Source organism: Pinus tabuliformis, chromosome 7 (assembly GCF_031772625.1).
Source record: "Pinus tabuliformis cultivar Carrire ecotype Pingquan chromosome 7, CPIR1, whole genome shotgun sequence".
Classification (NCBI taxonomy): domain Eukaryota; kingdom Viridiplantae; phylum Streptophyta; class Pinopsida; order Pinales; family Pinaceae; genus Pinus; species Pinus tabuliformis.
In genome coordinates, this window is record NC_142293.1 from 1,703,851,233 (window position 1) to 1,703,864,509 (window position 13,277).

Consider the following 13,277-nt stretch of genomic DNA (forward strand, 5'->3'; position numbering starts at 1 on the left):
ATCGACCAATGTATGACAAGATAGTGCATTCTTTGAACATGATGAGATGAAACGTGTTAACTCATCAACTCTTGAGAAATTGAGATCCATAATACCTACAAATTTGGAACAGGCATATGCATTGAACAACTTGGTAGACAAAGCATGTCAAGAATACAACAAAATGTTTTTCAATACTATAACTCCATCCAAGATCACTACCAAGAGAAAACATAGTTTCTTGAGTCCAGTAAATAAAAAGAGGCGATGTGGTCGCAAGTCAAAATCAGGGACAGATATACTACAATTTGAAAGGGTTGGACGAGTTCATGCAAGGAAAAAAAGAATGGATGAACAATTGGAGTCATCTTCTCAAAAACAAAGAAATGTGGACCACGCGCCTAAGATAATGCAAGATTCTATTATACCCAATATTGGTATGGAAATTTCATGTTATGCATTGTTTTATGTTAAATGCGATACATTAGCATGTTCAACACATTTGCATGACTATATGAACTATTTTTATTGTTACAGCTGAGGGATCCACATCTCACAACATTCCAAATTGTCGAATTCGTTTATTTGATGAAGACGCTATTGAAAAAAGATCCAGCATTGGGAACACTACTTCAGCCATTAACACCCCAATATCCTCCCCAAGGGTGCTCCCCCCTATTGTTGAACCAATTAGGATGTATCATCGCCCACACCCACCACCTTTTTCCTACATAAATTCTTCCATGCCTATAACCACATCTGTAATACCTTCCCAATGCTCACCCCTACCCTTCAATCATCCACCATTCTCATTTTTTCAATCGTCCACCCTTAACATTCCAATTTCCCCCCTAGGTTAATCCCCCGGCCTACAGTGATTCCCACTATCATACAACCGGTGGGGGTGTATCGTCGCCCGCACCCACTACCTTTTCCCTATTTCACATCCACCATGCCTTTATCCAACGCCCCTGAACCATGCCTATATCCTTTCCCAAGTGCTCCTCCATCTACCCAGGAAGGGTTGTCTTCTCCATTGCCTCAAATCCTCACGGTGAGAATGAGTATTTGATCAAAATATCATCATGAATTAATGAAATTGATTATATGCCTTTCAATTTTTACAACTAATTGATTATTGTAATTTTTTGCAGAGATATCAATTTGGAAATCCACCTGGGAGTGCCAAGAGGGACGAGGGTGACTTATAGACCCATACTTTAGATCGATCATGATGTTGTTTTTCCATTATGTCATTTATGGGCATGAGATTCCATTATTTATGTTGGAAATGAAGTTCTATTTTGTAAAAAAGAAACATGTATAGTTGGACCTATTTTGAATAAAAATACATAAATTTATATTTGTGTTTATGACAATATCTTCATTGAATTTTAAATCCTTATGTGGATGCGATGTTGTATTCTATCAATGTTACATTACTTTTGATGAATAGTTGTAACGGATTTTGTTTTTATTATTTACAAATTATCAAGTTTATAAGTTAAGTTACTTTTATATTTATATCTTATTTGATGTTTAAAATGTAATCTTAAGACTTATACCTTGCACCTCAAGATTAATCTGTCTAAAAATACATATGCCTTTCAAACTTGATACTAGATAAAAAACAATAACCACACATTACAATCCAATATCACTTTAAAAATATTCTTACCAAGTCTCTTAACAAATATGTAACCGTAGATATTTTTATCATAAGCTACCATACAACAACGACTCTTAAGTATAAACAAAATATATATCGAAAAAATATGAAAGCTTAAATATATTTTCACATCCTCAGCCCTAGAATATTCATTTATTTCTTTACATATGAATTATAGTTTATAGTTTATGTTCATATTCCATAGATTTACATGTGAGAATCAACCCATTTAATAAACATGTACTTGTTATTTAACCTCTTTAACCTTTATTGATTTTCTTTTGTTTTATGGGGTTAAGGGTGTGATTGGAGAAGAGGGAATATTAAGATTACCAAAATAAAATTACAATTGAAATAGTAAGGAAGTATAAAGTTAAAAGTTGTAAAATTAAATTTTGAAATGGTTAATATTCTAAAGTGAAATGTTGATTTTTGAGAGTGGAAATATCGATGGATAAAAGTATGTATTTGGAATCCAAAAATGTGAATTCCATTAATTTCAAACCTCCAAACCGTGAATATAAATATAAATTTTGATTTCAAAGTTGTTAATTTAAATTAAAAAATAGTGAATTTCACTATCAAAAATAAGTTTTTCAATTCCAAAAGTGTCCATGGTAATTATGAAGTTGTGAATTTTGATATAAAAATATTTATTAATTTCCAAAATTTAATTATGAAGTTGAGAATTTCGATTTCAAATATAATTATTAATTTTAAAAATTTAATTTTATTAAATTTGAAATAATAAGTAAAACCTAAAGTAAAACATTGTGAGTTTTTATTTTAAATGTTAATATTAGCTGTTTTGAAGTGTAAATTTGGATTTTCAAAATAGTGATATTGGTTTTCAAAATGCCAATTTTTAAAATAATTCCATATACAAAAATTGCGCATATACGGAAAATGTGCATATACGGAAGATATGCGCATGTCTTCCGTATATCCCTAACTTTCCTGTATGTGCATATCTTCTGAATATGCACGTCGTTCATGTATCTGCATCGTAGATGCGTAGATTCCGTATACAGGAATTGCGCATATACAGAAACTGTGCATATACGGAAATTGGGAATATACCGAAGATATGCGCATGTCTTCCGTATATGCCTAACTTTTCTGTATGTGCATATACGGAAGATGTGTGCATATACGAAAATTGGGCATATACAGAAGATATGCGCATGTCTTCCGTATATGCCTAACTTTCCTGTATTTGTACATCTTTCGTATATGCACGTCGTTCATTTATCTGCATCGCAGATGCGCAGATTCCATATACAGAAATTGCGCATATACTGAAATTGGGCATATACGGAAGATATGCGCATATCTTCTGTATATGCCTAATTTACGTATATGTGCAATTTCTGTATATGGAATCTGCGATGCAGATACATGAACGACGTGCATATACGGAAGATGTGCAAATACAGGAAAGTTAGTCATATACGGAAGACATGCGCATATCTTCCGTATATGCCCAATTTCCGTATATGCGCACATCTTCCGTATATGCACAGTTTCTGTATATGCGCAATTCCTGTATATGGAATCTGCGCATCTGCGATGCAGATACATGAACGACGTGCATATACGGAAGATGTGCACATACAGGAAAGTTAGGCATATACGGAAGACATGCGCATATTTTTCGTATATGCCAAATTTCCGTATATGCGCACATCTTCCGTATATGCACAGTTTCCGTATATGCGCAATTCCTGTATACGGAAATTGGGCATATACGAAAATTGTGTATATACGGAGGATATGCGCATATACAGAAATTGGGCATATATGGAAGATATGCGCATATCTTCCGTATATGCCCAGTTTCCGTATATGCACAATTTCTGTATATGGAATTTGCGGATATACGATGCAGATACATGAACGACGTGCATATACGGAAGATATGCACATACAGGAAAGTTAGGGATATACAGAAGATATGCGCATATCTTCCGTATATGTGCAATTTCCATATATGCGCATATCTTCCGTATATGCACAATTTCCGTATATGCACAGTTTCCGTATATGCGCAATTCCTGTATATAGAAATTGTACATATCTTCGTTTATGTATCTGCGCATATACGGAAACTGTGCATATACGGAAGATGTGCGCATATACGGAAATTGGGCATATACGGAAGATATGCGCATGTCTTTCGTATATCTCTAACTTTCCTGTATGTGCATATCTTCCGTATATGCACGTCGTTCATGTATCTTCATTGCATATGCGCAGATTCCATATACAGGAATTGCGCATATACGGAAACTATGCATATACGGAAGATATGCGCATATACGGAAATTGGGCATATACGGAAGATATGCGCATGTCTTCCGTATATCCCTAACTTTCCTATATGTGCACATCTTCCGTATATGCACGTCGTTCATGTATCTGCATTGCAGATGCGCAGACTCCATATACAGGAATTGCGCATATACGGAAACTGTGCATATACGTAAGATGTGCGCATATACGGAAATTGGACATATACGGAAGATATGCGTATGTCTTCCGTATATGCCTAACTTCCTGTATGTGCACATCTTCCGTATATGCACGTCGTTCATGTATTTGCATCGCAGATGCGCAGATTCCATATACAAGAATTGCGCATATACGGAAACTGTGCATATACGGAAGATGTGCGCATATACGGAAATTGGGCATATACGGAAGATATGCGCATGTCTTCCGTATATCCCTAACTTTCCTGTATGTGCACATCTTCTGTATATGCAGGTCGTTCATGTATCTGCATCGCAGATGCGCAGATTCCGTATACAGGAATTGCGCATATACGGAAACTGTGCATATACAGAAGATGTGCGCATATACGGAAATTAGGCATATACGGAAGATATGCGCATGTCTTCCGTATATGCCTAACTTTCCTGTATGTGCACATCTTCCGTATATGCACGTCGTTCATGTATCTGCATCGCAGATGCGCAGATTCCATATACAGGAATTGCGCATATACGGAAACTGTGCATATACGGAAGATGTGCGCATATACAGAAATTGGGCATATACGGAAGATATGCGCATGTCTTCTGTATATGCCTTACTTTTCTGTATTTGCACATCTTCTGTATATGCACGTCGTTCATGTATCTGCATCGCAGATGCGCAGATTCCATATACAGAAATTGCGCATATACTGAAATTGGGCATATACGGAAGATATGCGCATATCTTCTGTATATGCCTAATTTACGTATATGCGCAATTTCTGTATATAGAATCTGCGCATCTGCGATGCAGATACATGAACGACGTGCATATACGGAAGATGTGCAAATACAAGAAAGTTAGGCATATACGGAGTTAGGCATATACGTAAGACATGCGCATATCTTCCGTATATGCCCAATTTCTGTATATGCGCAATTCCTGTATATGGAATCTGCGCATCTGCGATGCAGATACATGAACGAAGTGCATATACAGAAACTGTGCACATACAGGAAAGTTAGACATATACGGAAGACATGCGCATATCTTTCGTATATGCCCAATTTCCTATATGCGCACATCTTCCGTATATGCACAGTTTCCGTATATGCACAATTCCTGTATACGGAAATTGGGCATATACGGAAATTGTGTATATACGGAGGATATGCGCATATACGAAAATTGGGCATACACGGAAGATATGCGCATGTCTTCCGTATATGCCCAGTTTCCGTATATGCACAATTTCTGTATATGGAATCTGCGCATATACGATGCAGATACATGAACGAAGTGCATATACAGAAGATATGCATATACAAGAAAGTTAGGGATATACAGAAGATATGCGCATATGTTCTGTATATGCGCATATCTTCTATATATGCGCAATTTCCGTATATGCGCACATCTTCTGTATATGCACAGTTTCCGTATATGCGCAATTCCTGTATATAGAAATTGTACATATCTTCGTTTATGTATCTGCGCATATATGGAAACTGCGCATATACGTAAGATGTGCGCATATACGGAAATTGGACATATACGGAAGATATGCGCATGTCTTTCGTATATCCCTAACTTTCCTGTATGTGCACATCTTCCGTATATGCACGTCATTCATGTATCTGCATCGCAGATGTGCAGATTCCATATACAGGAATTGCGCATATACGGAAACTGTGCATATACGGAAGATATGCGCATATACGGAAATTGGGCATATACGGAAGATATGCGCATGCGCATGTCCTCCGTATATCCCTAACTTTCCTGTATATGCACATCTTCCGTATATGCACGTCGTTCATGTATCTGCATTGCAGATGCGCAGATTCCGTATACAGGAATTGCGCATATACGGAAACTGTGCATATACGGAATATGTGCGAATATACGGAAATTGGGCATATATGAAAAATATGCGCATATTTTTGTATATGCCTAACTTTCCTATATGTACACATCTTCCGTATATGCACATCGTTCATGTATCTGCATCGCAGATGGGCAGATTCCATATACAAGAATTGCGCATATACGGAAACTGTGCATATAAAGAAGATGTGCGCATATACGGAAATTGGGCATATACGGAAGATATGCGCATATCTTCCGTATATGCCTAACTTTCTTGTATGTGCACATCTTCCGTATATGCACGTCGTTCATGTATCTGCATTGCAGATGCGCAGATTCCATATACAGGAATTGCGCATATACGGAAACTGTGCATATACGGAAGATGTGCGCATATACAGAAATTGGGCATATACGGAAGATATGCGCATGTCTTCCGTATATGCCTAACTTTCCTGTATGTGCACATATTCCGTATATGCACGTCGTTCATGTATCTGCATCGCAGATTCCATATACAATAATTACGCATATACGGAAACTGTGCATATACGGAAGATGTGCGCATATAAGGAAATTGGGCATATACGGAAGATATGCGCATGTCTTCCGTATATCCCTAACTTTCCTGTATGTGCACATCTTCAGTATATGCACGTCGTTCATGTATCTGCATCGCAGATGCGCAGATTCCGTATACAGGAATTGCGCATATACGGAAACTGTGCATATACGGAAGATATGCGCATATACGGAAATTGGGCATATACGGAAGATATGCGCATGTCTTCCGTATATGCACGTCGTTCATGTATCTGCATTGCAGATGCGCAGATTCCATATACAGGAATTGCGCATATACGGAAACTGTGCATATATGGAAGATGTGCGCATATACGGAAATTGGGCATAAATGGAAGATATGCGCATGTCTTCCGTATATGCCTAAATTTCCTGTATGTGCACATCTTCCGTATATGCACGTCGTTCATGTATCTGCATCACAGATGCGCAGATTCCATATACAGGAATTGCGCATATACGGAAACTGTGCATATACGGAAAATGTGCGCATATACAGAAGATATGCGCATGTCTTCTGTATATCCCTAACTTTCCTGTATGTGCATATCTTCCGTATATGCACGTCGTTCATGTATCTGCATTGTAGATGCGCAGATTCCGTACACAGAAATTGCGCATATACGGAAATTGGGCATATACGGAAGATATGCGCATTCTTTCCGTATATGCCCAATTTCCGTATATGCGCATATCTTCCGTATATCCCTAACTTTACTGTATGTGCATATCTTCCGTATATGCCCAATTTCCGTATACAGGAATTGCGCATATACGGAAAGACATGCGCATATCTTCCATATATCCCTAACTTTACTGTATGTGCATATCTTCCGTATATGCCCAATTTCCGTATACAGGAATTGCGCATATACGGAAACTGTGCATATACGGAAGATGTGCGCATATACGGAAGATATGCGCATGTCTTCCGTATATGCCTAACTTTCCTGTATGTGCACATCTTCCGTATATGCACGTCGTTCATGTATCTGCATCGCAGATGCGCAGATTCCATATACGGAAATTGGGCATATACGGAAGACATGCGCATATCTTCCGTATATGCCCAATTTCCGTATATGCGCACATCTTCCGTATATGCACAGTTTCCGTATATGCGCAATTCCTGTATACAGAAATTGGGCATATACGGAAATTGTGTATATACGGAGGATATGCGCATATACGGAAATTGGGAATATACGGAAGATATGCGCATATCTTCCGTATATGCCCAGTTTCTGTATATGCACAATTTTTGTATATGGAATCTGCGCATATACGATGCAGATACATGAACAACGTGCATATACGGAAGATATGCACATATAGGAAAATTAGGGATATACAGAAGATATGCGCATATCTTCCGTATATGCGTATATCTTCCGTATATGCGCAATTTCCATATATGCGTACATCTTCCGTATATGCACGTCGTTCATGTATCTTCATCGTAGATGCGCAGATTCCATATACAGGAATTGCGCATATATGGAAACTGCGCATATACGGAAGATATGCGCATATACGGAAATCGGGCATATACGGAAGATATGCGCATGTCTTCCGTATATCCCTAACTTTCTTGTATGTGCACATCTTCTGTATATGCACGTCGTTCATGTATCTACATTGCAGATGCGTAGATTCCGTATATAAGAATTGCGCATATACGCAAACTGTGCATATACGGAAGATGTGCGCATATACGGAAATTGGGCATATACGGAAAATATGCGCATGTCTTCCATATATGCCTAATTTTCCTGTATGTGCACATCTTCCGTATATGCACGTCGTTCATATATCTGCATCGCAGATGCGTAGATTCCATATACAAGAATTGCGCATATACGGAAACTGTGCATATACGGAAGATGTGCGCATATACGGAAATTGGGCATATACGGAAGATATGCGCATGTCTTCTGTATATGCCTAACTTTCCTGTATGTGCACATTTTCCGTATATGCACGTCGTTCATGTATCTGCATCGCAGATGCGCAGATTCCATATACAGGATTTGCGCATATACGGAAACTGTGCATATACGGAAGATGTGCGCATATGTTCCGTATATGCACAGTTTCTCTATATGCGCAATTCTTGTATATGGAATCTGCGCATCTGCGATGTAGATACATGAACGACATGCATATACGGAAGATGTGCACATACAGGAAAGTTAGGCATATACGGAAGACATGCGCATATCTTCCGTATATGCCCAATTTCCGTATATGCGCACATCTTCCGTATATGCACAGTTTCCGTATATGCGCAATTCCTGTATATGGAATCTGCGCATCTGCGATGCAGATACATGAACGACGTGCATATACGGAAAATGTGCACATACAGGAAAGTTAGGCATATACGGAAGACATGCGCATATCTTCCGTATATGCCCAATTTCCGTATATGCGCACATCTTCCGTATATGCATAGTTTGCGTATATGCGCAATTCTTGGATACGGAATCTGCGCATCTGCGATGCAGATACATGAACGACGTGCATATACGGAAGATATGAACATACAGGAAAGTTAGGGATATATGGAAGACATGCGCATATCTTCCATATATGCCCAATTTCCGTATATGCGCACATCTTCTGTATATGCACAGTTTCCGTATATGCGCAATTTCTGTATATGGAATTTGTACATATCTTCATTTATGTATCTGCGTCGCATACGCGCAAATTACATACACAGAAATTGCGCATATACGGAAATTATGCGTATACGGAAGATATGTGCATATACGGAAATTGCGCATATATGGAAGATATGCGCATGTCTTCCATATATCCCTAACTTTCCTGTATGTGCATATACGAAAACTGTGCATATACGAAAGATATGCGCATATACGGAAATTGGGCATATACGAAACTATGCCCATATCTTCCGTATATGCACAATTTTTGTATATGGAATCCGCGCATATACGATGCAGATACATGAACGACGTGCATATACAGAAGATGTGCAAATACAGGAAAGTTAGGCATATACAGAAGACATGCGCATATCTTCCGTATATGCCCAATTTCCGTATATGCGCACATCTTCCGTATATGCACAGTTTCGTATATGCGCAATTTCTGTATATGGAAATTGTACATATCTTCGTTTATGTATCTGCATCGTATATGCACAAATTCAATATACAGAAATTGTGCATATACGGAAACTGTGCATATACGGAAGATATGCGCATATACGAAAATTGCGCATATACGGAAGATATGCGCATATCTTCCGTATATCCCTAACTTTCCTGTATGTGCATATCTTCCGTATATGCACATCGTTTATTTATCTGCATCGTATATGCGCAAATTCAATATGCAGAAATTGCGCATATACGGAAACTGTGCATATACGGAAGATATGCGCATGTTTTCTGTATATCCCTAACTTTCCTGTATGTGCATATCTTCCGTATATGCACGTCGTTCATGTATCTACATCGTAGACGCACAAATTCCATATACAGAAATTGCGCATATACGGAAATTGGGCATATACGGAAGATGTGCGCGTATACGGAAATTGGGCATATACGGAAGATATGCGCATGTCTTCGTATATCCCTAACTTTCCTGTATGTGCATATACAGAAACTGTGCATATGCGAAAGATATGCGCATATACAGAAACTGGGCATATACGGAAGATATGCGCATATACGGAAACTGGGCATATCTTCCGTATATGCCCAGTTTCTGTATATGCGCATATCTTCCGCATATGGAATCTGCGCATATACAATGCAGATACATGAACGACGTGCATATACGGAAGATATGCACATACAGGAAAGTTAGGGATATACGGAAGACATGCGCATATCTTCCGTATATGTCCAATTTCCGTATATGCGCACATACTAAAATCAACAGGGCATTGTTTCACATACTAAGTTATTTTTCTCTTAGTGCTCGTGGCTAACTGTACTAGCCATGCATTCCTTAATTTTTTTGCTTTCAGATTGAACCTTTCTACAGTTTGGGGACTAATATAGTTTAAGGTAGCTCCTGGATCTATTAAAATAGAAAGAGTCTGGTTTGAGATTTTACCTTCTATTTCCAGCATAGTAGCTTGATGTTCAGCTTGCCGATTTTCCAGGGCAACGCTGATTTACTGTAGTGGCCTCCCGAACTATCTGTATATTGTGCATTGATCGAGAGTTATGTGGGAAATCTCTCATCATATGAGGTCCCCCACATCCCCAACACCTTAGTAATTCTTTGGTGGTGTCATACGTTTTGCTATTCTATTCTGTTACTCTTGAACCTGTGTGAGACTCAGCTCGCAAGAGTGTCTCTTCTCTGATTCCTTTCTTCTTTCAATGATCTCTACCAAAATTTCTCAAATAAGGTTGTTTTTGTTTCTTCATTCCCCCACCAGTTCTTCCACCATCCTTGTTCTCCCACACTTTTCCACCTTCACTTTTAATTTTAAACAGTTGATATCATAGCCTCTCTTTCCTGATTACTTCATCCATTGTCTTTGGGTTATCATCTCCTTGTAAGGGATCGGTAAACAGTTTAGGAACCGCTGAATTTATTTACAAATTCATCCATAGTTAGCTGCCCCAGTTTCAACTCATGAAATTCCTTAGCCTTGTCATCATAATACCTCTCACTCAGGAATCTGGCCTTGAATTGCTACTGAAATTCTTCCCACGATACTATTTTTTCTTCCAGCGCTTGAACACTCTTACGTTCCTCCCACTACAGAGTGGCTTTACCCTGGAATTGGTAAATTGCCAATCATGCCTTCAAGTTTCTTTCATATCCATATACTTGAAAATATTTTGTCATATTCAGAAGCCATGCCTCTGCATCCTCCTCCTTCTTGCCATCAAACACTGGTGGTTTGATCTTTCTAAATTCTCCTTGTAATTCGGCCTTCCTTCGTTTCTTATATGTTTTTTATGATTCAAGATCAGTTTCTTCTCTACTTCCTGACTTGTCATATCCTATATTCTCGGTACCTTCCTGATTTACACTCTTATGATTGGACTTCTCTGTCCATTCTCGGATTAGATTCTCCTGATCTTCACTAGCTTTTATCAACTTTTCGTTATTGCCATGGAGTTGAACTAACTCGGATTGCAGTGTCCTTACTGTTTCCACCAACTGAGAGCTTATGACAGAAGCACTGCCAACTTCCCCCAAATCCACATACAATTCCTCATTTCCCGTATTTGGCGGCAGAAATCCTTCCATCATTGTTAAATCCTTCCTTCTTTTACTAATGTTTATGCAATTGTTCTTAAGATCCTTCGATTATATCGTAGTAGTCGCTGTAGCTTTTCACTTAAGGTAATATAGTTGTTGAATGGATCGATTTTAATAACTAGGGTTTGTCTTATTCATATTTTCATTTTAATAAACAATGGGGCTATGACTCTGATGCTATTATTGTTCGTTCAATTGGATATTTGGGTAGATTCTGAATTCTCAGTTCTAATTTGTTGTTGTTCATTATATACATGTATATACTCATTCTGTCTGATATTAGCGTTATTTTTTTCTCATGTTACACTTCTTCAGATTTAAATTTTCATTTCTCGCAGAAGTTCTGCAAAGAAAGGAGTCCAGATGTTTAGTTCACATATTTTTTTCTTTTTTACAGTTCACAACTGTGGGACACAATCTCCGTCCGGAGCACCTACATGCCCGAATTTAGAGTCTTCCCCTAACTTAGTAGTACAAAATTACGTTTTTTTTCTTTTGAACAATAACCATTAAAATTTTACTATTTTTTCATCCTTACATATACCCGACACCTAACCTGTTACCATATGGATCAATGGACTCAAATTCCCATGGTTTATGGGGCTTGTGATTCTTTATTTATTTTTTTACTTCACCAATATAGGAGCCTACCAGCTCCGCTCAGAAAGTCACCTACACTTTTAATGAGCTCTGTGTTGATCAATAGCCATTATCTTCCACAAATGTTACTCTTAATTGACATTCATATGTTATAACATGACATGCAACTATATGACTAATAAGAAATATCATCCCTACGCTAGATAATCATCAACCTGCATCAAATACTAATTATCGTTCCTCCAAAAGCTAGGTAATCACATCATGCATTAATTTATTAGTTAAAGTATAGCTCTACAACTCATAAGAAGATTCACCCACATAAGGTAACAATCATCAACATGCAGTCAAATTAATAATGACTTACACTCCTATAACTAAAGAAAAATGGTTACCTACAGATGATAATAGATTGTTGGTATACAACTAATGTAATTAACCACCAAATTTGTACAGATAAGGAACAATACCCAACGTGAGTAACAAACCATAACTTTCAGTCTATGTAACGTAACATGCATCTAACTTAATTCATTTGAATACGGTAAGAATTTTCTGACCAATAATCTTGAACTTGGAAAATCAATGGTTGTCTACACCAGAACTCCCAACCATGAATCCTTTGATTTCCCCTGAGATATGACAACTTTCCAGGCATCAGTAACCTCTACTCTGCTTTGATAATTCTTGTTTATCATTATCATGTTCCCAGATTTTTCCTGGGCAACGTCCCGCCTTCAAGGGTTTTGTTTCCCCTCAACCTAGGATTTTTCCATGTTTTTCTTTAAAGCTAAAAGCCTACTTTTCCACTTGCAGTGCTTTTATTACCAGTCTTTAT